We start from the raw sequence: 19567 nt of genomic DNA, 5'->3' as shown, positions 1-19567 counted from the left end.
AGTTGTGAGGGCCTCAGGAGAAGCCATGAGAAACACAACCTCAGACTGCATCTTCATGCACTGGTGAGTTCTTGGGCCCCAAAACATCGCAGCCAGATTGGTGAGTCAGCACAACCAGACACCTGGCTCCAATGGGACTCATTCATGCAGCTGGAGGAAAAAGGACTCACTCAGGTACTTCTCAGGATAAGATAGCCCACTCCTTGGAGTAGACAAGGTCTACTGTCAGAAACACCCAGGTCCCACTGAGATTTGAACTCAGATTGCAGGATTCAAAGTCCTGAGTGCTGCCCCTTACACCATGGGACCCATAAGCAAAAGTGCTTTCTGAGCACCCATGACTCTTTCCTGGCTGGTGTTGTGGAACCCCGTTCCCCTGGGGTACAGTGTCCCCCAAAGGTCTGAGGCTGGAGGTCAAAGCAGTGAGGTAAGAGTGAGATCTAAAAGGAAACTTTATGATGCGTGCATGCAGGTTGCCAGCTTCCAGAGAAGTGCGAGCCCTGAGGACCACTTCCAAGGACTCTTTATCCAGTTTGTTTTGACAGTTTAGTCATTAATTGTCTTTTTTAACATATGAAAGTCTCGGCAGAATTGCCCTGAGCCCTGTCTGTAAGCACCAGCTGTGCTTGAGGCCAGTTTACACTACAAAGGTACATGATAACCCAGACAGAGGAGCCTACAGTCTCCAGGGGACAAAGTAGGGACTTCAAAGAAGTGCAGATGACCCCCTGGTATCCTCTTCCAGAGTGAGGCCTCCTTGGTGTGAAAAAAACTCTTTGAGCCCTTAGGGCAGTTTTTCCCCCACAGTGCAGAAAGAGGAGTTGTGGCAATGATTTGTCTCTTCATCTGACACTCTAGTAACATCATCTCTGTCTCATGCCTTGCCAGGGAGGCGAGGCCATGCCACCCAAGCCTGAGTCCCCTCCCGGCTGAGCCAGCGCAGAGCCAGGCTGGCTAGTAGCAGAGTAAAGTGGGAGCCACATCTCTTTCACCTCAGAGTCAAGCACGGCTGCCGAGCACCAAGAGCTAGTGACAATACACAAGAAAGTAAATGCATTGGAGTGCAAGAGCAACAGAATGATTGCCCGAACCAGTCATCTCGGCAAGGGGCTGATAATGATACTGAAGGACAGACTGAGATGGCAGATAGAAGAACAACCACTGGACGAGCAAGCGGGATTCAGGAAAGAGAGACGGACCAGACAGCCAATGTGGGAACTAAGATTGAGAGCAGAGACAGCTTGACGGAAGATCAAGAATATCTCTGGCTGCTTTGTTGATTTTCAGAAGGCATTTGACAGTCATGATAAGAAAGTCACTTGGGCAGTGTTGGAGTCATCCAGAGTGGATACCAGACCGATAGGGTTGCTGAAGGGTATCAACGATGATGAAGAGGCAGTGGTGAAAATGAGTTAAGAGCTGGGAAGTCGGTTGAGCACGAGTAGAGGTAGGAAACAAGGAGATCTGATATGACTGAGTATTTTCATCAAGCCCCTAGAAAGATCGATGGACAAGATCGAGGAAGAGGCAGAAGGGATATCTGTGCAGGGGAAGAAAAACAACAACTTGAGGTTTGCAGATGATATGGTTATCACTGCAGAAGATGAAGAGAAGCTAGAACGGTGCAGGCACTAGAGGAGGGAAGGAAGAAGTACAGACTGATTAGGAACATGGATAAAACAAAAACAATGGTATTTGGAGATGAGGAGATAGGAAGGAAGATCAGCATAGACGGGCTTGAACTAGGGAGTGTAGAGAAGTTCAGGTATCTGGGAAGCAACATAACAGGATCTAGACTGTAAGAAGAAAATCGCCACAAGAATAGCGAAAGCAAGAGCGAGTTTGAAGGCGATGGCTAAGATCTGGAAAAGCAGAACAATTAGCTTAGGAACAAAGCGAAGCATCTTGAAAATGCGTATTCAGCAGCATGTTGTACGGATGTGAGACGGGGTGATAGCTGAAGTTTTAACGAGAAGGTTATTGGCATTTGAGAGGAGTTGTTCTAGAGAGATGGAGTTTCAGGGGAGAAGCCAAACAAGCCAGTTTAGATTCTGTAGCCCACTGGGCTTTCGTGTTAGCCACGCATGCAAAAGGCCCCCCGGGTTGAAAGCGGATGGAAACGCATCATTTCATTCTTTGCACATCCCCTTTCTGTTCTGTCGGGGCACCCAGAGATGATGCTGTTGAGAGTTGCTCATCAACACGTGCAGGAGGCTACTTTTTTCTCTGAACGCTGCTTTCAGCTCAGCTCCCTCATTCTCTCATGCTCCTATTAGGGAAATCCCAGAGTACAAACACTCCCTGGGATAGAGTGTGACACCACAAACCAGACTGTCTTCTTCTGTCATAGCAGACACCCTTGGGGGCAGGTCTGGCAGGGGCAGGGGCAGTGACTCCAGGGCCTAGGGCTCAGTGATAGCTTGAATTGGGGAGCCAGAAAGCTTCAGTCCTTGAGGCAATCTCCCAGTTATCTGTGTATTGGTGAGAAGGACACAGAACACAGATGGTGGCAGCTCCTCTGTGAGTCCTTGAGACAGCCCCAAGGAGCCTGTGATGTTCAGGCCCCACTGATACTTCCTGGTGAGCTTGTGACAGTCCCTCTCCTGCTCCTCCACTTTCACAGAATGCTTTGGGGGAGATGGGTGGCAAGACATCAGGGTCAAAAAGTTAACCCATCAGCAAGACAAGAGCCCTGCCATCAGCTTCTACCAGAGGGAACTTGCTGGGCTCTCCATACAGTCCACTGCTCTGCTATGTGAGTTCTTGAAAGGTAGCCACTAGCTGCTCCCTCCGTCACTTTCTCCAGGGTGGCCCTTCCAGGTGCGCCAGGGTAAGGGCCACCCAGGAGCTTTGCATTTCAGGGGAGGAACAGGAGAACCCAGGTGACATTGTGAGGTGCACTGGTTATCGTATTGTCTTGCCTGCAAATGTTCCCCAGCTAAAAGCAGGAAGAAACCCAGAATCTCCTTTCTATCTTGGCAGGTGTTGCTACTTCTCTGGCTGGCCTCTGACCTGACATTCCCTGTCCCTCTCAGTGTTGGCAAGCAGACAGCCTGCAGAACCTTTCAATGAGACAGGGACCACTTTTCTAATTAATGAAACAAAAGCATCAGGCAGCAGCCTTGTCCAGGGAGCCTGTCATCTCCTCACATGCTGCTGTGTGCAAAGCCTTGAGAAGAACCTTTGACCACTTCCTTCACTCCTTTTACTCGGCGACTTCCTTCACCCTTGGACTGAGAAGGACTCAGGCTCTCCCTAACCAGCCCTTCCCCAATGGCCAGAGAGGATGTTGGTCACAGGGTTCTCATCTTTGCCTCATTGCATGGACCCCATCACCCAAATTCTTGCTGCCCAAGTGCACCCATGAGAGTCAGACTCGCCAGCCCATGCACCAGATGAAGGCTTCATAATCACGACCTCAACCTGGGGTAGGGGCTTCCTAGTGGACCTGGGCCAGGTGAGGTTCAGAAGTCCCTGGACCCAGCCTCCCGAAGCTCAGAGCCACCTGCCCTAAGCCCACACTTCACAGCACTCCTCACACAGGAAGGAGCAGCAGGAGGACTCTCCTAAGGGCACCAGCCCTCCACAGCAGCTCCATTGGCTTTCTCTGCGCCTCATTTCCTCGCCAGCTCTTCTGGCCTCAAGGGCTCCCTCTGTAGGAAGTGGGGAAGTCGTAGAAACAGGGATCCAGTACCTCAGCCAAATGTGCACAGCCACAACCTTGCAGAGACTCTTCTGGCACCTTAGAAACCCCATTCAGCCCGGTTCAAGTGCTGCTGGGTGTGTCTACACTAAAAAATTAGGTTTAAGGAGTTCAGGTGAATTTTGTATTGCCTAATTGTAGTAAGAGGGAAGCCAACCCTGGAGAAAAAAAGAGACATTTGCAGGCTGACAACACTGGGCTCTGGGAGAGAGGAAAACCAAAAGTGGGAGAATATGGATGTGGAACTGACTCCAGCTCACCAGCTAACACCCCACATATGCAAGCAGTTTGAGGCACCCGCCAAGCAAAGTGAAGGCTCCAGGGTTTTAAGTGGAACAGTGTCAGATGTGTGTGATGAGAAGGGAATATGTATATTTGCGAAAAGGGTCCTGAGTCCCAGATCCCAGCCACATGCCTTGGCACAAAGAGCAATGGCCCCTGCATGAGGTGTGTCATGGGGATAAGAGTTACCCCCACAAAAAGCACCACACCTCAGAAAAGAAAACCACTGTGACGTAACCCAAGAAACCAGCCACACACCCAGCTCAGCAGCCCCAGCTGCCCTCCCCAAACTCCCAGTGAGGCCCAGCACACACCGAACAGCCCTCCCTTGGCCTGGCTGGGCACCCACAGACAATGTTCCCTCCAGCCTCTTCCATCCATGTGTGGAATACATTTCATATGCTCTGAACTATGTACCGATGTGCACCACCAATGGAAACAAAAGCCTGAGTGGTGAGAGCTCTGCTAATCAGCTGAGTGACATTGGAATCTCTCCTGAGCAGTTGACCAAGCCCACAGCTAATGGGGCACAGGGCCTCAGACACAGCACCACACCCAGCCCTGCCCTGATTTGGCCCTGGGATGCACTGAGTGAGGGAGCCGACTGCCCCTGAGCTCAGCCCACGCTGGAGGCAGCCGGGCAGCTTGTGATTTCTCACACAAGGCAAGTGCTCCTCATGCTCTGTCACAGGGTCGAAGGAGTCGAGTGCAAGTCAATGTGTGTCAGTCAAATATGTGTGTCAAGTGTTCACAAGTGCCTGACTCCAGACTCTGTGTTTCCCTTGAGTGGGTCTCGGTGGGAGACGCAGCTTCAAACCCCTCTCCTCACACACACATTGTGACCACAGGAACCAGCCTCATTTCAGCCTCTCCAGTCACATGAGATAAGTCCGTGTTCAGGATCTCGCAGAGGCTCTTTCCCACCCTCCCCTCATGGGCAGAAGAAATCGCGGCATTTCCACACACACCAGCCTGGCAGGAGGGCAGAGCTGGGTGACGCCAACCGCCCGTCTCCTCTCACTGGGGTGTGGAACTCCCGGAGTCGCTCTGAGCACACCCCAGAACTGCAGCACCGATGAGCTGCTGCGAACGTACCGACAGTGAGCGTCGAACTCCTGCCTCGGTTTCCCCAACCAGTCAGGTGCACAGAGCTGCCGGAGATGGGCCATAAGTGACACAGGGGCTCCCCTACTCCCCCTGCCTGTGCGCACAGCTGCCAGGTGAGGAGAGAGGCTGGTGGGCAGGCAAAGCCAAGGGCCCCGTTCCACGGACTCAAACCCTGTCAGCTCCTGCGATGTGAGAGCGACTCTTCTCCCTTCGCCTCCAGGAGAGAACTGCAGCCGGCTGGGTGTGCGCCTGGAAAAGGCAGCAGACATGGAGAGGGCAGAGCTGGGGGTAAATGGAAGCAAATGAATGGGTCCCTCTTGGGGCGTGTCTGTTATCAGAGCTGGTCCATGCACAGGGACAAATGGGGACGAGGCCGTGTGCTTTTGGGGGCCCTGCAGCAGCTGCCACAATCAGCCTCTGCAGCGGGAGTTCTGGGCTGGTTCCCCAGGGTTCAGAGCCAAGAACAGTGGCAGAAGAATTTTACCATTAGGCTTCTGGAAAGGAGCCCCCCAAAAGGCAGAGAGCCGGGATCTGAACGGACAAGGTAGCTTGACTCTCCCCTTATCCTCCCCCATTTTCACTTCCTTGGGGCAGAGGGTGTGAACACAGCAACATGATGTGTGGAGACTTGCAGCTCCTGGTGACCAACTGTGTCCGTCCTGGGCCCATTTGGCCACATTTAGGGGGTTCTCTCTTCGTCAGGCAGTGCTGTGGCCCTTGGGGAGCATGTGAAGTGGTGCCGAGGAAGCATGCTGGCCTCATCACCCACAGGTTAATGGACTGAAGCCATTTTCTGCTCGCCATGGGCACCATATTCTTTTGATTCAGGCTGGAACCCAGAGGGGGCCAAGACCCTGCCCCAGCACTGGGCCACCTAAGCTATCAAACCAGACACACGAGTGGCCTTCCTCCAGCTTCGAGAGCTGCAAGAGGCTTTTAACCCACTTGGTCTCCAAGCATAGGCTACTTTTGCTAAATGCGTTTGTGTCCTGAGGACTTTTGGGTTGTGCCCATTGAACCACAGCAGCCCTTGAGTAGATGCAGAGGGAGCACACGTCCGTCAGCGTGGTGTGCAAGGCCAGCACATCTCACTTGACGTGTCCTTGCTTTACATGCACGTCACTTTAAAGTGCTTCTCCACAAATGCGAGAAGTTGAACTAGTAAGATGGGTGGACGCGAGTACCTGGTATTAAGGGGGAGATTAACATAATAGGCATCACAGAAACCTGGTGAAATGAGGACAATCAGTGGGATGCAATCATTCCAGGATAGCAAATACATTGGAAGGACAGAACAGGTGTTAGCCGATGGCCAAGGATGTTTGGTGAGGTGCCAGCTATGCCCGTTTTATACCATCCGTGACTTTAACCGCCAGGACGCACTGTCCCTTCGTGGCGGGCAGCCCGGGCTAGGCTGACGGATGCCCCAAGGTCCTAAACACCCGTGACTGTAACTGCTAGAGCTCAGAGCCCCTTCGCAGTGGGCAGTCAACACTGACTGACAGGTGCCCCAATGGCAGCACTAAGAGCCTTTCCACACCCGTGACTTTAACCGCTAGGACGCACTGTCCCTTTGCGGCGGGCAGCCCGGGCTAGGCTGACGGATGCCCCAAGGTCCTAAACACCCGTGACTTTAACTGCTAGAGCTCAGAGCCCCTTCGCAGTGGGCAGTCAGGATTGACTGACAGGCGCCCCAAGAGTTTGCCCCGTGGAGGCGGCGCAACTCAACGCTAGGCTCTTAGTACTCTCACCTAATGGCCAGGCTTTATAGCCAAAACGGCTGAGGTTCTTTAATTGTGTTGGCTGCTTTACAGTAAACCAGAGAAACAAGTCAGGCTTATGCACAAACGGTTACCAAAATTTATTAACCTAGATTCTAATCATGTGGTTACAAAATTGCTAGTGCCTACTTATTTAAATGTATAGATGTTACACACACAAACAAGTTACAAAACTGAAGCCACGATCCCAAAGAAAGAAAACAAAGTATAGAGTCTATTTCAAAATATGTGTACACTAAAGATAGGAGATCAGGTGTGGGTGCTTCTTACCCTCCTTGCATCTCTCGATTCCAGCGGTGCCAAGCCAGGATCGGTCACTCAATTCCGCGGAAAGATGAATAAGGGACAAGGCTTAGGGACCCTTTTAGCTGCAGAAGCCTTGGGAGGCTGTCACTTATCTGACCAGCAGATAGATAGTGAAAAGCACTCAAAAATCATGGTGCTGTAGGTCCCATACTTATACCTCTGTACTCCTTTATTCTCTTTCTCCTTTCTTATGCCAAATTGGGGCTGGTCTGTCTGGGTGACGCCAGCTCTCGCAAGAGTAGTTTACACTTGCAAGGGAGAGAAACAATAAGTTTCGACTACTGGACATTCCTTTTATTAGGGTAAATATTTTCCCACCTAGGATGTTGGTGTGTGTGCATCACGTTATTTAGTAGGGGCTAAGAGCCATGTCTGTCACAGCTTCTCTGTCTGCTGTGACCCTAATCGTTGTATATGTTCCCAGAGGCACATTGTAGCAGCACACCTGTGCTTCTCACAGCTTCAAAGGCTGTGCTGGAATTTATGTTAAGTGCCCTGTTGTTTTGGCTCCCTTGTGTTCCCAGCAATGCTGGTCTGAGAGGGGGCTGGCTGTCTGGCTACAACTCCAGGGGGACAGACCCTAACTGTGCCGAGTAAAGTTATGGGAGAACCAAAAGGAGCAACAATGTCACATTTTCACTTTTCCCTGTCGGCCCAGATTCTGCATAACCGAGAGCAGCCTCAGCACGGCTCTCAGGTGTGCTCACCTGTCACAGCTCACTGGAAGTGGCTCAGGATCAGTGGCCCATCAAAGTACAGCTACACCCGCATCTCAGTGGGTGGCTGTCATCACTGAGAGCATGAGAGAGTGCAGCTCCCAGGAGCGTTTTCTTCTCACGAGTGCTTCCTAAAAGCTGAGTGCTTGAGTGGCCACACAACAGAAATTCAAATGCTGCCCAGCTGATTAGCAGAACACCCACAGCTGGCAGCGAGTGTTTTTATTGGTGGTGCCCATCCGCACTTGCTTTCGTGCACATACGATTTATTCTGCACATGGAAAGATGAAATGAAAAGGAACGCTGCTCTCACCCCTTTGTCTGTCTGTCCCATCCCTCCCTTCAGGAGTGTGGGTCGTTTCCTACAGGAGTCGTTCCCTCCCCCACACTCTGCGGTCTCTGCTCATGGCATCTCACTTGCAGTTCCCCCATCCCCCTGTGCCCAGGCAGAGAGGTGCCAGGGATGGGGTCGGTGGCTCTCAGCAAAGCCCAGGTGGTGCGTGAGGGAACTCCTTTAAGAAGTGCAGTGAGACGGGAGCATAGAAGTATCAAGAGGGTAATAACAAGACCACCTGGGGCTTTGTTTGGTAACAAAGGTGCTCAGCACCCAAGTGGTGGCCACCAGGACTCCAGCATTTCTGTAGCTGGCGGGATATGAACCTGCACAGGGCAATCCCCCCGGTGTCTTTGTCCCTCAGACTCACCACAAACCCCTCTCTTGCAGTGTCAGCCCTTGGTCCTCGCCAGAGGTTTGCTGGGAACTTCCAGCACATTGGGAAGTCCAGGTCACACGTCTCATGCCATGTGGCAGTGGTGACTCTGGGTGGTGCTTGGAGCACAGTGCGCCACCCCAGGGCACTCACACTGCAATGGAGACAGGCACCTCTATGGTCAGTGCCTGTCAGCACCATGTAAAGCATCCAAATGTCCATTGTGGGTCAGGCCAAAGGTCTATCAGGCCCCGTGTCCTGTCCTCTGGGAGGGGCAACACCACGTGTTCCTGAAGCCAGCAGGCAGGTACCACTGGGGGTTGAACAAAGGATCTCCCCTTTACTAGGCAGCTTCTTTACCAACCAGGACATGGTGCCTGCTCCAGCTAAGCTCTGCCATCTGCCCGCACCTGACTCCTGCCAGCCCACCCCAGGGCCTGCCTGGCTTCAGTGGTGTTTGGATCCTGTCAGGCAGAGGCTGGAGCAGTTTTACTCCCAATGGGGGTGACTCATTGCACAGCCTAGAGAACCAGGTCAGTGTCACTGTGTGACTCAGGGCTGGAAAACCCACACCCCCTCCTGAGTAAGAGGGACACTGACCTACCCCTGGTGCAGACAGTGCCCTGCCAACCAGACAGCTTTTCCCACGGCACTGCTGGTGCTGGTGGTGGTTGGGCAGTGCAGACTCAGCACACAGGTGGGCTGTGACAGCTGCAATGGGGAGGCTGGTGCCAGCGCTGGAAGCTCCCTAGGAGTGGGAGGGGCCCTGGTTTGCTTCTTCTGGTCCCTCTGAGGCCACCTGTGCTCCTCCTCCTCCCATGACACCTCTTCCTCTCCCAGCTCTGCCTCTTCCCCTGAGCTCTGCCCCCAGCAGCCTGCTGCTCTCTCCTCTCCTCCCCACAGGCCTCCGGAAGAAGAGGCACATGTAGACACAGCCACAGGATCCCCCCGGGCAGGGGCTGCACCCACAGGCTGTCTCTGCTCTGACACAGCCCCGGGCAGGGCCAAGGTCTCAGTGTGTGACTGTGCAGTGGAGAGGGAGGGGGAGGGCGGCTGCCAGGGGGGAGGGGTGGCAGGTGTGGGGGGAACCCGGCTGGGCTTGTGGCTGAGGGAGGAGGGGAAAAGGGCAGTGGGGGGTCGGCAGGGTCTGAGGGGACAAGGGGCTCAGGGCAGTGGGGAGGGGTGGGAGCGACAGGGTCTGAGGGACACACTGCAGGGGCCCAGGACAGCTGGCACGGGGCAGACGGGGCTGAGGGGACCCCCCTAGCTGGGCTCAGAGCAGTGGGGGATGGGTGACAGAGGGAGAAAGGGGAGGCCAGGCTGGTGGGGGAGGGGAGAAAATCTCATTCAGGGGCCAGGGGCCCTGCAGCTGCCTGTTGCTCATTTCCAGAAGGCCCCTTGGGAAGCTTTTCCTCACAGGGCTGCGAGCTCTGCTGTTTAGAGTGTGGTGCTAATAGCCCCCAGGTCAGGGGTTCAAGCCCCGTGCAGGCCTTTATAGGCCTTCCTTGGTTTCCCTTAATCTGGGCAGGAGGCTGAGAGCCTGGCAGGGAACAGGACAGAGTCACTGCCCTGGACCAGGTCACTGTCCCCAGCCAGGGAGATGTAGGAAACAGGCTCACAATTCCCATGAACGGCAGCTGCTCACTGGGCTGGACACCAGGAGCTGCCTGGCTCTCGGACACACCATGGATCTTTCTGGCACCCGGAGGAAAGTGTAAAATAAGGGACAATGATGTCATCATTTCTTCTCTCCTCCTGCACCTACACTGAAGGCAACAGCAATGTTGGAAAGACAAAGACAGCTTTAGATTCGGCCTAACTGGAAAAGCAGCCCAATAAGCACAGACTACGAGAAGTTAGGGGAAGGGAAACTTTCCCATCTAGCTCAGCACGAGAAGATTTAGGAATTAGATGAGAATTTGCCTTTTCTTTCTTTTGTAACAGTTTTGGACGCCTGCACCAATACCACCGCTAAACACCCACAACTGATCTTTGTGTGGGGCAGAAATACTTCATAATGGTTCATCTGAGCTGCGACAGTGTTGCTTGATGTCTGGGGAGTCTATGCTGGTAACAAGCACGAAACTGGGCCCCGTCTGGTAGCTCCAGGTTTCCCCAGGTGCAGTGGTGGCAGCAGCTCAGGTCTCACCCTTCCTGTTCTCGTACTCTAGGAAAAAGACTGGTGCATTTTCACACTTTTGATTTTCTGAGGCACTCACGAAGGATCTCGGTCTGATAAGAGAGTCTACAGTTTTGTCATGTTACCCTTGGGTCATAAAGAGTCGGCAGCAACAAGAGCCGGGTTCATTATCTTTGGGTCCCTTTTCATCTGTCTCACGTAGAACCAACTTGAGCCCCCACCCAGTAGCCAGGGAAAGTCAAACACCCCTGGGCGCCTCGGAAAGGCCATGCTTCCTCACTCGCAAGCAGAGTCTGAGTGGAGAAAATAAGCTTTTAATGAAAGAGTCAGAAAAGTCTTACGGCATAAGCTGGTGAAAATACCACACCCACAGTTCATAACCAACCCTCAAGTGACTGTCCCAGCTCAAGTAGATGGAGCAGCGCCCTTTGCCTCTCAGGCTCAGCAGTCCTACACTGTAAACAGCCAATCCACACACCCAAACTTTCTCCCGACCCACTTCAAATGTCCCACTCACAACTCTGTGCAGTACGGGCAGGCCCTGACACATCACTTTAGCTGTGCCTACACCAGCCCCTTCCTAAAACCAAAGCGGAAGACGGTGCTTTTGAAGAGGGGGGTGGGGGGGGCCTTTTGCTAGGCCCGCGTCTAAACAGCAGTGCGCAATATGGAAGTGGCACTTTTCAAATTCCATGTCCACCATTATGCTAATGATGCACTGCATATTCATGGCAGCAGCTCAGTAGCATCTTCCAGCCTCGCTCATTACCACACCCCTACCGAAAGGAAAAGTCGAGTGTTCGACGTAGCCCTGCATGCATTCCCTGGCTGAACTGGGGGTAATGCAAACTTTGGGTGCAGCTGAAGGCTCAGCAGGTGGGTTTGGCCATTCCTGTGCACATAACCCTGAGGCTTGTGGCTGGGACAGAGGAAACACAAGCCACATGGCACCAGGAAGGTCAGAGGGAGCTGCATCTTTCCCAGGTTTCTGCTCCTCGCCTCTCGGGAAACCTTTCAACAAGCAGCGCTCTGAGAAAAGCACTGAATGACCTGCGCCAGCTAGGGGTGGCTGCAGAGGGACTTACCTGCCTGCAAACTCCCCAGCACGGCATGGAAGAAGGCTGCTGAAGGCTTCGTATGCTTGTGACACACCATGTAACACCTCCCGTCCTGTTCATTTGTTTTCTCTTGCTCATAAACTTTTGTTTCCCACACTGCAGGGATGGGTGGCAGGGGGCCTATTGGGGTCAGAAGAGCACTGTGTACATGCGAGCGGGGAGTTTAAATTGCTTCTCTCTGCACCAGAGCCTTCAGCAGGAGAGACACGGCATTTCCAGGGAGGGCTGCCCCAGGCTCACAAGATCACACCAGCATCAGGACTCCAGGGAGCTCTGGGCACACTGCCAAGTTCCAGCGCACCAACTGATCGCCTGAACCCTTCCATCTGGCTGGGCCAAAGACCTGGCTCCACCAGGCGCCAGTCACCCCACTCACTCTCGTGCAGGACAGGAGAGGGAAGCAGCTCAGAGAGCTTTAGGGCTGTGCCTTAGTAAGGCGGCCCCAGGAGGTGCCTCTGACATTGAACTCAGACTGCAGGAAGCAGAGCCCTGAACAATGGCTCCAGCCCTCCCCACCTGCCCCTCACCCTTTGGGGCTGGCTGGCATTGCCCTCTCGGCACCTCTCACCCTCAGCTGGCAGCATGGACTGTGTCCTTATTGCTTCTCTGCAGATCCTGTGTCTCCCAGGACTCCCTCTGTCTGCCCGGGGCTTTCTCAGCACCTGGCCCCACAAAGCTTCCACCAGACAGACCCTGTGTTTTCCAGGCCCATTCCTGTGGCTATGGGCTTAGAACCACAGAATCCTGGGGCTGCAAGGGACCTCAGGAGAACATTGAGTCCAGCCTCCTCCCCAAAGCATTTCAGCTGTGGGGCAGCAGATGTGTCCTAAAGAGGCTGTTCCCCAGCTGGAGACAAGCACAAAACAAGCCAGAGCTTGCACAGGGTTAGGCACAGTCACACAGAGACCTGCCCCAGGCTCTGGGGCTAGTTCTGTAAATCAGTCAATTGCTGTTGGCGCAGAGAGGAGATTGTGACATTCATTCCCCCTTGGGCAAGTGTCTGTCCCTTTCCCAGCTCTGCACTGCAAAGCTCAGGAGCTGGGAGAGACCAGAGCCCCTGAGCCAGCCTTGGGAACAGGCCCCTCCCTTAGAGGCAGCTGCCGTATCACTGGCTGCAGCTGAACCAGGGCTGTCCACTGCTTCCCAGGGCATTACACAGGTGAGTGTAGCACTGTTGGGCTGACAAAGGAGACAGGCTGGGAACAGCAGCAGCCAGAGCAGTGACCACACCCCAGGGTCAGCATTTCCCGCAGGCACAGACTCCCCTGACCTCTTCCACACACTGGTCACAGACAGCCCCTGGGCAGTGTCTCAGGGTGTGTGCTGCTGTCTTGTCCTGGTTACAGGATGTGGCTAAAATGCAGCCCTCGCTGTGAGCAGGATTTGAGCCTGCACAGGGAAACCCTATTGGATTTCAAGTCCAAGGCCTTAACCACTCGGCCATCACAGCTACAAGGCTGCTTTCTTCCCAAGGCCAGAGACCCTGGTGAATGCTCGGTGGGCCGAGGCTGGTCAGGAACACTGCCAGACAGCTGGTGGGGTTTGCTGCCCTCCCCTTTCCTCAGCCCCGGCCCCGGCAGTGTCCCTGGAAGCTGTGTGCTTGGGACGCTGCTCAGGAGAGATTTAGGAGCTGCCTGGCTAATTAGCAGAGCCCCACAGGCAGCAGCCGGTGTTTCTCTTGGAGGTGCACATCTGCCCAGGCCTTGGTGCTCAGAGCAAAATGTATTCAACGTCCCCAGGGAACATTCGAGGGAACTGTGGCCCTGGGGCAGCAGATGGTGGGGGAGGGGGACCATTCTGCCCAGTGAAAGTTCAATGTAAAATTGGAATAATCACAGCTTTCTAATTCAGAAAATATCGTTGCAACAAGTTGCAAATAGAAGAACATTTTCATTTCATTTCATTTCGCTCCCCGACCAGACACAGCAGTGGCTGTCAGTGACCACACCCTGGGCAGTGCCGTGGACAGAGGCAGGCGGTGGTTGGTTCCTGGCATGGGTCTCACTCCGACTGGCTCCCCAGCAGTGCCTGCAGACTCTGGCTGGCAGTGCGTGGGGTGAGGGGAGCCCCACATGGATAAGAACCTAAGAAGGGCCGTACTGGGTCAGACCAAGGTCCAGCCAGCCCAGTATCCTGTCTGCCAAAAGTGGTCTATACCTGGTGCCCCAGAGGGAGTGAAGTGGACAGGTCACGATCTCTCTCCTGCCATCCATGCCCAGCCCCTGACAGACAGAGCCCAGGGACAACATTCCTTCCCAGCCTGGACCTAACCTCCATGAACTGATCGAGCTTTTTTATCCCTGCTATAGCCCTGGCCGTCCCAGTCTCCCCCAGCAGGGAGAGCCACGGGGCGGCTGTGTGCCGGGTGAAGAGCTTCCTGTTAGTTGTTTTACGCCTCCTGCTCATTCATGTCATTCGGTGGCCCCCAGTTCTTATATGATGGGAACAAGTCAATCATTTTCCTTGTTCACTTTCTCTCTCCTCTCTCAGACCTGCTCTGACCTGGCTGGGGGAGAGCCGAATCCTGTCTGGCCATCGCAGCAGGGCCCTGGGCAGCCCCCCACTCAGGGACAGAGCGGCCCCACGGGGGTGTCTGAGAACAACACACTAGGGGCACGGGGGGTGGGTATTGTCCTCCCCTGGGACCATTGTACCTCCCCCTCCCCCAGCTGGGTCCATTGGACCTCCCCTTTCCCTCCCTGGAGCTATTGCACCTTCCCCTTCACCCACAGGGGCCAGTGAACCTCCCCCGCACTGGGACCATTGTAGCTCACCATGCTGGGGACACTGTTCCACCCCTCCCCTGCTGGGGCCAGTGTACCTCCCCCGCACTGGGACCATAGTACCTCTCCCTCCCCCTGCCTCTGGGGCCTTGGTACCTCCATCCCTGCTGGGGCCATTGTACCTCCCTCCCCCTGCCTCTGGGGCCATGGTACCTCCATCCCTGCTGGGGCCTTTGTGCCTCCCCCCACTGGGACCATTGTAGCTCACCACTCTGGGGACAACTTACCTCCTTCCCATGCTGGAGCCATTGCACTTCTACCCACCCCCCAGGGACATTGTACCTCCTTCTCCCCCACTGGGGCCATTGTACTTCCCTTCCACTGGGGCCATTGTACCTCCCCCCCACTGGGGCCATTGTACCTCCCTCCCGCACTGGGGCCATTGTACTTCCCTTCCACTGGGGCCCTTGTACCTCCCTCCAACTAAAGCCCTTGTACCTCGCCCCACTAGGAGTGCTGTTATGTCGGAAGGGGTTAATGGAGGCCAGCACTGCATTGGTTCATCTCTGAGCGACTGCAGAGGGCCATGTCCATGCTAATCAGAGCCACAAAAAAGGGGGCTCAAAATAACTGGTCCGGTCTTCCTCTGGAGAGTGGCCGCACAATCCCCACTCTGAGGAAGGAAAGGGCCAGGGACTGAAAAATCCAGCACCATGAGGACAACATTTTCGGAAAAAGGGCCCCTGAGGCATCTACCCACATTCTGGCTGTGGCCACACTTGGCCAAAACTTTGAAATTGTCATGCAAATGGCCAAATCAAAGAATACTAATGAGGCACTGAATTGAATGGTTAGCACCTCGTTAGCATTCGCATGCTTCTGGCTGTAGCACGTGTAAAGTGTGGCTTTCAAACGTGTGTGGCTCTGCGCAGCTATATGGGGGGGTACTCATTAGTATTCTTGGATTTGGCCATTAGCATGGCCATTTCGAAGTTTTGGCCAGGTGTGGCCACAGCCTTATTTCTGAAAGATTCTTTTGGCAGAGGCGCTTTTCCTCATCTGGGAGAGGGAGACAGCTGCCAGAGAAAGTGCTGTGTACTTCTCATTTAACATGGGAGGAAAGTGTTTTGTGTGGAGCTGCCCTGTGGGATTTTTCAAACGAGCCTCAACTTTGCCTTAAAAACCTGCTGATGCGTAGACATAGACTAGCATGTGCTTTTGCATTAGTTTTTGAAAGGAGGGGCTCTTCTGTGGGATGCTGTGGAGCATCTACACACAGAACACAGCCTTTCAATAGGGCTTCAATGGGGCAAATTGAAGAGGAATTTGGAAAGAACATGGTGCTCCTTTCAAAATCCCTCTTCCCTTCCCCTTTCAGGAAGAGCCGCTTCCACTGAAAGGCTCTTTTGAAAGAGAATGAATGGAGATGAGCTGTGCGTCGCTCTTCTGAAAGAGGGGGTCCTCCATGGTGCTGGCTGGCTGTCACGCGGAGATGCCTCTGCCAGCACAAGCAGGGCTCTGTGTTCAGTGTGTCCAGCTGCATTAAAAGATGCAGGGACCCAGAAACCCCATGGATTGAAGCTGAGAGGGTGCTAGCAGCAGGGACAGCACAAGCTCCCACCAGGAAACCATCCAGTGCACTCTATGGCTCCCCACACCAATCCTGTGGCAATCCATGGCCAATGACCTGGAGCCTTGAATCCCCCAGACCCTCCCCTTCAACCCATCTGAGGGGTTTCAGAAACCCAGCCAGGAGTGAGGCCAAGGCCAAGGAATTCTGGTGCTCTGAAGGGATGAGGAGCTACTGCTCCACATGACAAGCAGGTGCCAGGATGCTGCAGTTTTCAGCCACCTCTTGACTAGCCTGAGCTCCAAGGGACACCCCACCTGCAAAGCAGACCAACGACGGAGCAAAATGAAGGAACTGTGGCAAGTCGACTGCCAAGCCCATGATGCTGCCACCATCTGCCCCACCTCCAGGAGCTGAACAGCCTCGTGGGACCCACCTGGGATACCACCAGGTCAGATGGAGCCCAAATGGATAAGAGGCTGTCTGGACACCCTCACACAGGCTGTGACCACCCAGCTGGCCCAGCCGCCCACTCTCTCACCAGCCACTTCTACAGCCGCTGCCCAACATGTCCTCCACAGTGTCCCACAGCTCTCCCCACACATCCGCCCACAGTCCCTAATGTACCTATTGGATGCCGGGGGAGTGGGCAGGCATAGCCTGCCCATGGCTACAAGGCCCCTCTCACAATGAGAGGGGACCCATTAAAAACAGCCCGGTTCCAAGTAAATACGGGGGACAACGAAAGAAAAACCAGGAGCGGGAGTGAGGGTCAAAGGTTTAAAATGAGGGAGCCAGAGGGGGACACCGAGCAGAGGACCCCGGACAGCGCCCACCGTTCCTCAAAGGCGTCCAGGGAGTTGGTGGACGCCGCCCAGAGGAACTCTGCTTGGATTCGTGAGCGGAGGGAGGAACGGAAGTAGGCCCCACAGTCGCAGGTCACCCCCCCTGCCAGCCTCCCCTCCCTGGTTTTGTAAATGGCCATTTTGGCCGTGGCCAGGAGGAGGCTGACGAGGAGGTCCCGCGACTTTGTGGGGCCACGGATAGGGTTTGAGAGGATGAGAAGGTGTGGGGAGAAGTGCAGCCAGAACCTCAAGAGGAGGTTCTGGAGGAGCCGGAAGAGGGGCTGCAGCCTGGCGCACTCGATGTAGATGTGCGCCAGGTTCTCCTTCGTGCTGCAAAAGGTACAGGTGTCCGGGATGGGGGTGAACCGCGCCAGGTACACGCCCGTGCTCACCGCTCCGTGGAGGATTCTCCAGCTGATGTCCCCGGCGGGCCGCGGGACCAAGGTGGAGTAGAGGCCGGCCCACCGGGGCTCCCCACCCTCCGATGACGGCAAGAGGTCCCACCATTTGTGATCGGGGCGGGACATGAGGGTGGGGAAGTGGAGCGTGTGAAGCATGAGCGCGTACAGAAGGTGTCGAGGCGCGGTTCGGAAGGGGACTGGCTGGAAAGTGTGCAGCCAGCTGAGGTGATGGGGGGGAGGGGGGCGGGCAGGATCGCGAAGCTGGGGGCCCACGAAGAGGTCCGGAGGGCTAGGAGTAGGAGGGGGGCGGTGTGCACCCTCTTGCAGGACCCGGCCGAGGTAACTGTGAGCGGTGGAGGGCAGGGCAGCCTTCACCTCCTGGAGTACGAGACAGCGGGAGCGTAGGTCGGAGAGCCCCATGCGCCGGGCGAGCGCTGGGGCCTCCATCCAGTCCCCCGCTCATAGTCCAGGAGGTCTCCGACCCTGGTGATTCCACCTAGGACCAGCCTCCGGCGCACCGTGCGAGACTCCACCGCCTGCACACGAAGGTGGGGGTTGTGTAGCAGGGGCTCCGCGAGGAGGTCTTCTCCCACGGTGGCCCCTAAGGACCTGGAGGCTGCAAGCAGCCGCCAAGTGCGGAGGAGGTCCTGGTAGAAGGCCGGCAGCTCCGAGAGGCCTCGCGGACGGTCTCTGCAGGATAAATAGAGGCGCTGCCGGTCGCATCGGAGCCCTCGGTAACGGCGGAGGAAAGCGTGCGCCAGCGTGCTCCACGCCGGACTATCTGCACTGTTGGTCTTGAGAAGCCTCTGCAGGGCCCGGAGGCGGAAGACATGGACCTGAGTGCGCGTGCAGGTCAGGCCCTGTCCCCCCTCCTCCGGGGGGAGATGGAGTACCCCTGCAGGGACCCAGTGCAGTCCTGGCCAGAAGAACTCCAGGATTAACCTCTGGAGCTGGTCCAGGAACCCGGGGGGTGGGATCAGGGTGCTGAGGCGGTGCCAGAGCATGGACAGGACTAGTTGGTTCAACACCAGCGCTCTCCCTCGGAGGGAGAGACCCTGGAGTAGCCCTGTCCACCTCCGCAACCGCTCAGCGACCCTGCTCTCTAGGCCTTGCCAGTTTTCTGGCGGAGAGGGATGCGTGGCGGAGAGAAAGACGCCTAGATAGAGCAGCGGACCCGCGCTCCACCGGATTGCCTTAAGCGCGGGTGGGAGGCGGCTCATCTACCATCCGGACCCGACCACCAGGCCAGAGCTCTTGACCCAGTTGACCCTGGCGGAGGAGGCTGCCGAGTAGGTAGCTTGGCAGGCCTCCAGACGCGCCAGGTCTCCCGGGTCCTGGACCGCAAGGAGCACGTCGTCGGCGTACGCCGACAGGACTAGCCGCAGCCCTGCCTCTGGAAGCGCCAACCCCGTCAACCTTCGCCGAAGGAGGCAGAGGAAGGGCTCGATGGCCAGAGCGTACAGCTGTCCTGAGAGCGGGCAGCCTTGTCGTACTCCCCGTCCGAAGCTGACCGGAGCGGTCAGGGTCCAGTTGAGCTTGACCATGCACTCCGAGGCAGCGTACAGCACCCGGAGAAACCCGACGAAGCGGGGTCCGAAGCCGAAGGCCTGCAGGGTGCCCAGGAGATACCCGTGGTCCACCCTGTCGAACGCCTTCTCCTGGTCCAGGGACAGGAGGGCGAACGACAGACCGTCCCTACACCCAAGCTCTAAGAGATCCCGGACCAGGGACAAATTCTGCAAGATGGTGCGGCCTGGGACGGTGTAGGTCTGGTCGGGGTGGACCACGTCCTGCAGCACGGACCCCAAGCGACGGGAGATGGCTTTGGCAATGATCTTGTAGTCCGTGCTGAGGAGCGAGATGGGACGCCAGTTCTTGAGGTCGCGGGGGTCCCCCTTCTTGGGTAGCAGGCTGAGGACTGCACGCCTGCACGAGAGGGGGAGCACCCTGCTTTGCAGGGCCTCGGCCCAGACGCCGAGCAGGTCTGGGCCGAGGACGTCCCAAAACACGCGGTAAAACTCCACGGTCAGCCCGTCCATGCCCGGGGATTTATTGGTGGGCATGAGACGGAGGGCTTCCAAGAGCTCGGCAGAGAGAGAGGAAGCTCCAGCCGGTCCCGGTCGCCTGTGCTGACTGACGGGAGTTGGTCCCAGAGCGCCCTGCAG

The 19567-nt window shown here is 55.7% G+C and overlaps 2 non-coding genes across 2 annotated transcripts; both read right to left on the bottom strand.

Annotated features, from left to right (window-relative positions):
* Nucleotides 1-237: 237 nt before the first annotated feature.
* On the bottom strand, nt 238-309 carry TRNAQ-UUG (transfer RNA glutamine (anticodon UUG)). The gene has a single exon. It is a non-coding gene; the product is annotated as a tRNA-Gln (tRNA).
* Nucleotides 310-13231: 12922 nt separating this feature from the next.
* On the bottom strand, nt 13232-13313 carry TRNAS-UGA (transfer RNA serine (anticodon UGA)). The gene has a single exon. It is a non-coding gene; the product is annotated as a tRNA-Ser (tRNA).
* Nucleotides 13314-19567: the final 6254 nt, after the last annotated feature.

This window comes from Carettochelys insculpta, chromosome 7, assembly GCF_033958435.1.
Source record: "Carettochelys insculpta isolate YL-2023 chromosome 7, ASM3395843v1, whole genome shotgun sequence".
NCBI lineage: Eukaryota > Metazoa > Chordata > Testudines > Carettochelyidae > Carettochelys > Carettochelys insculpta.
Note: the sequence above shows the minus strand (reverse complement) of the source record. Positions and strands in the feature narration are given on the sequence as shown.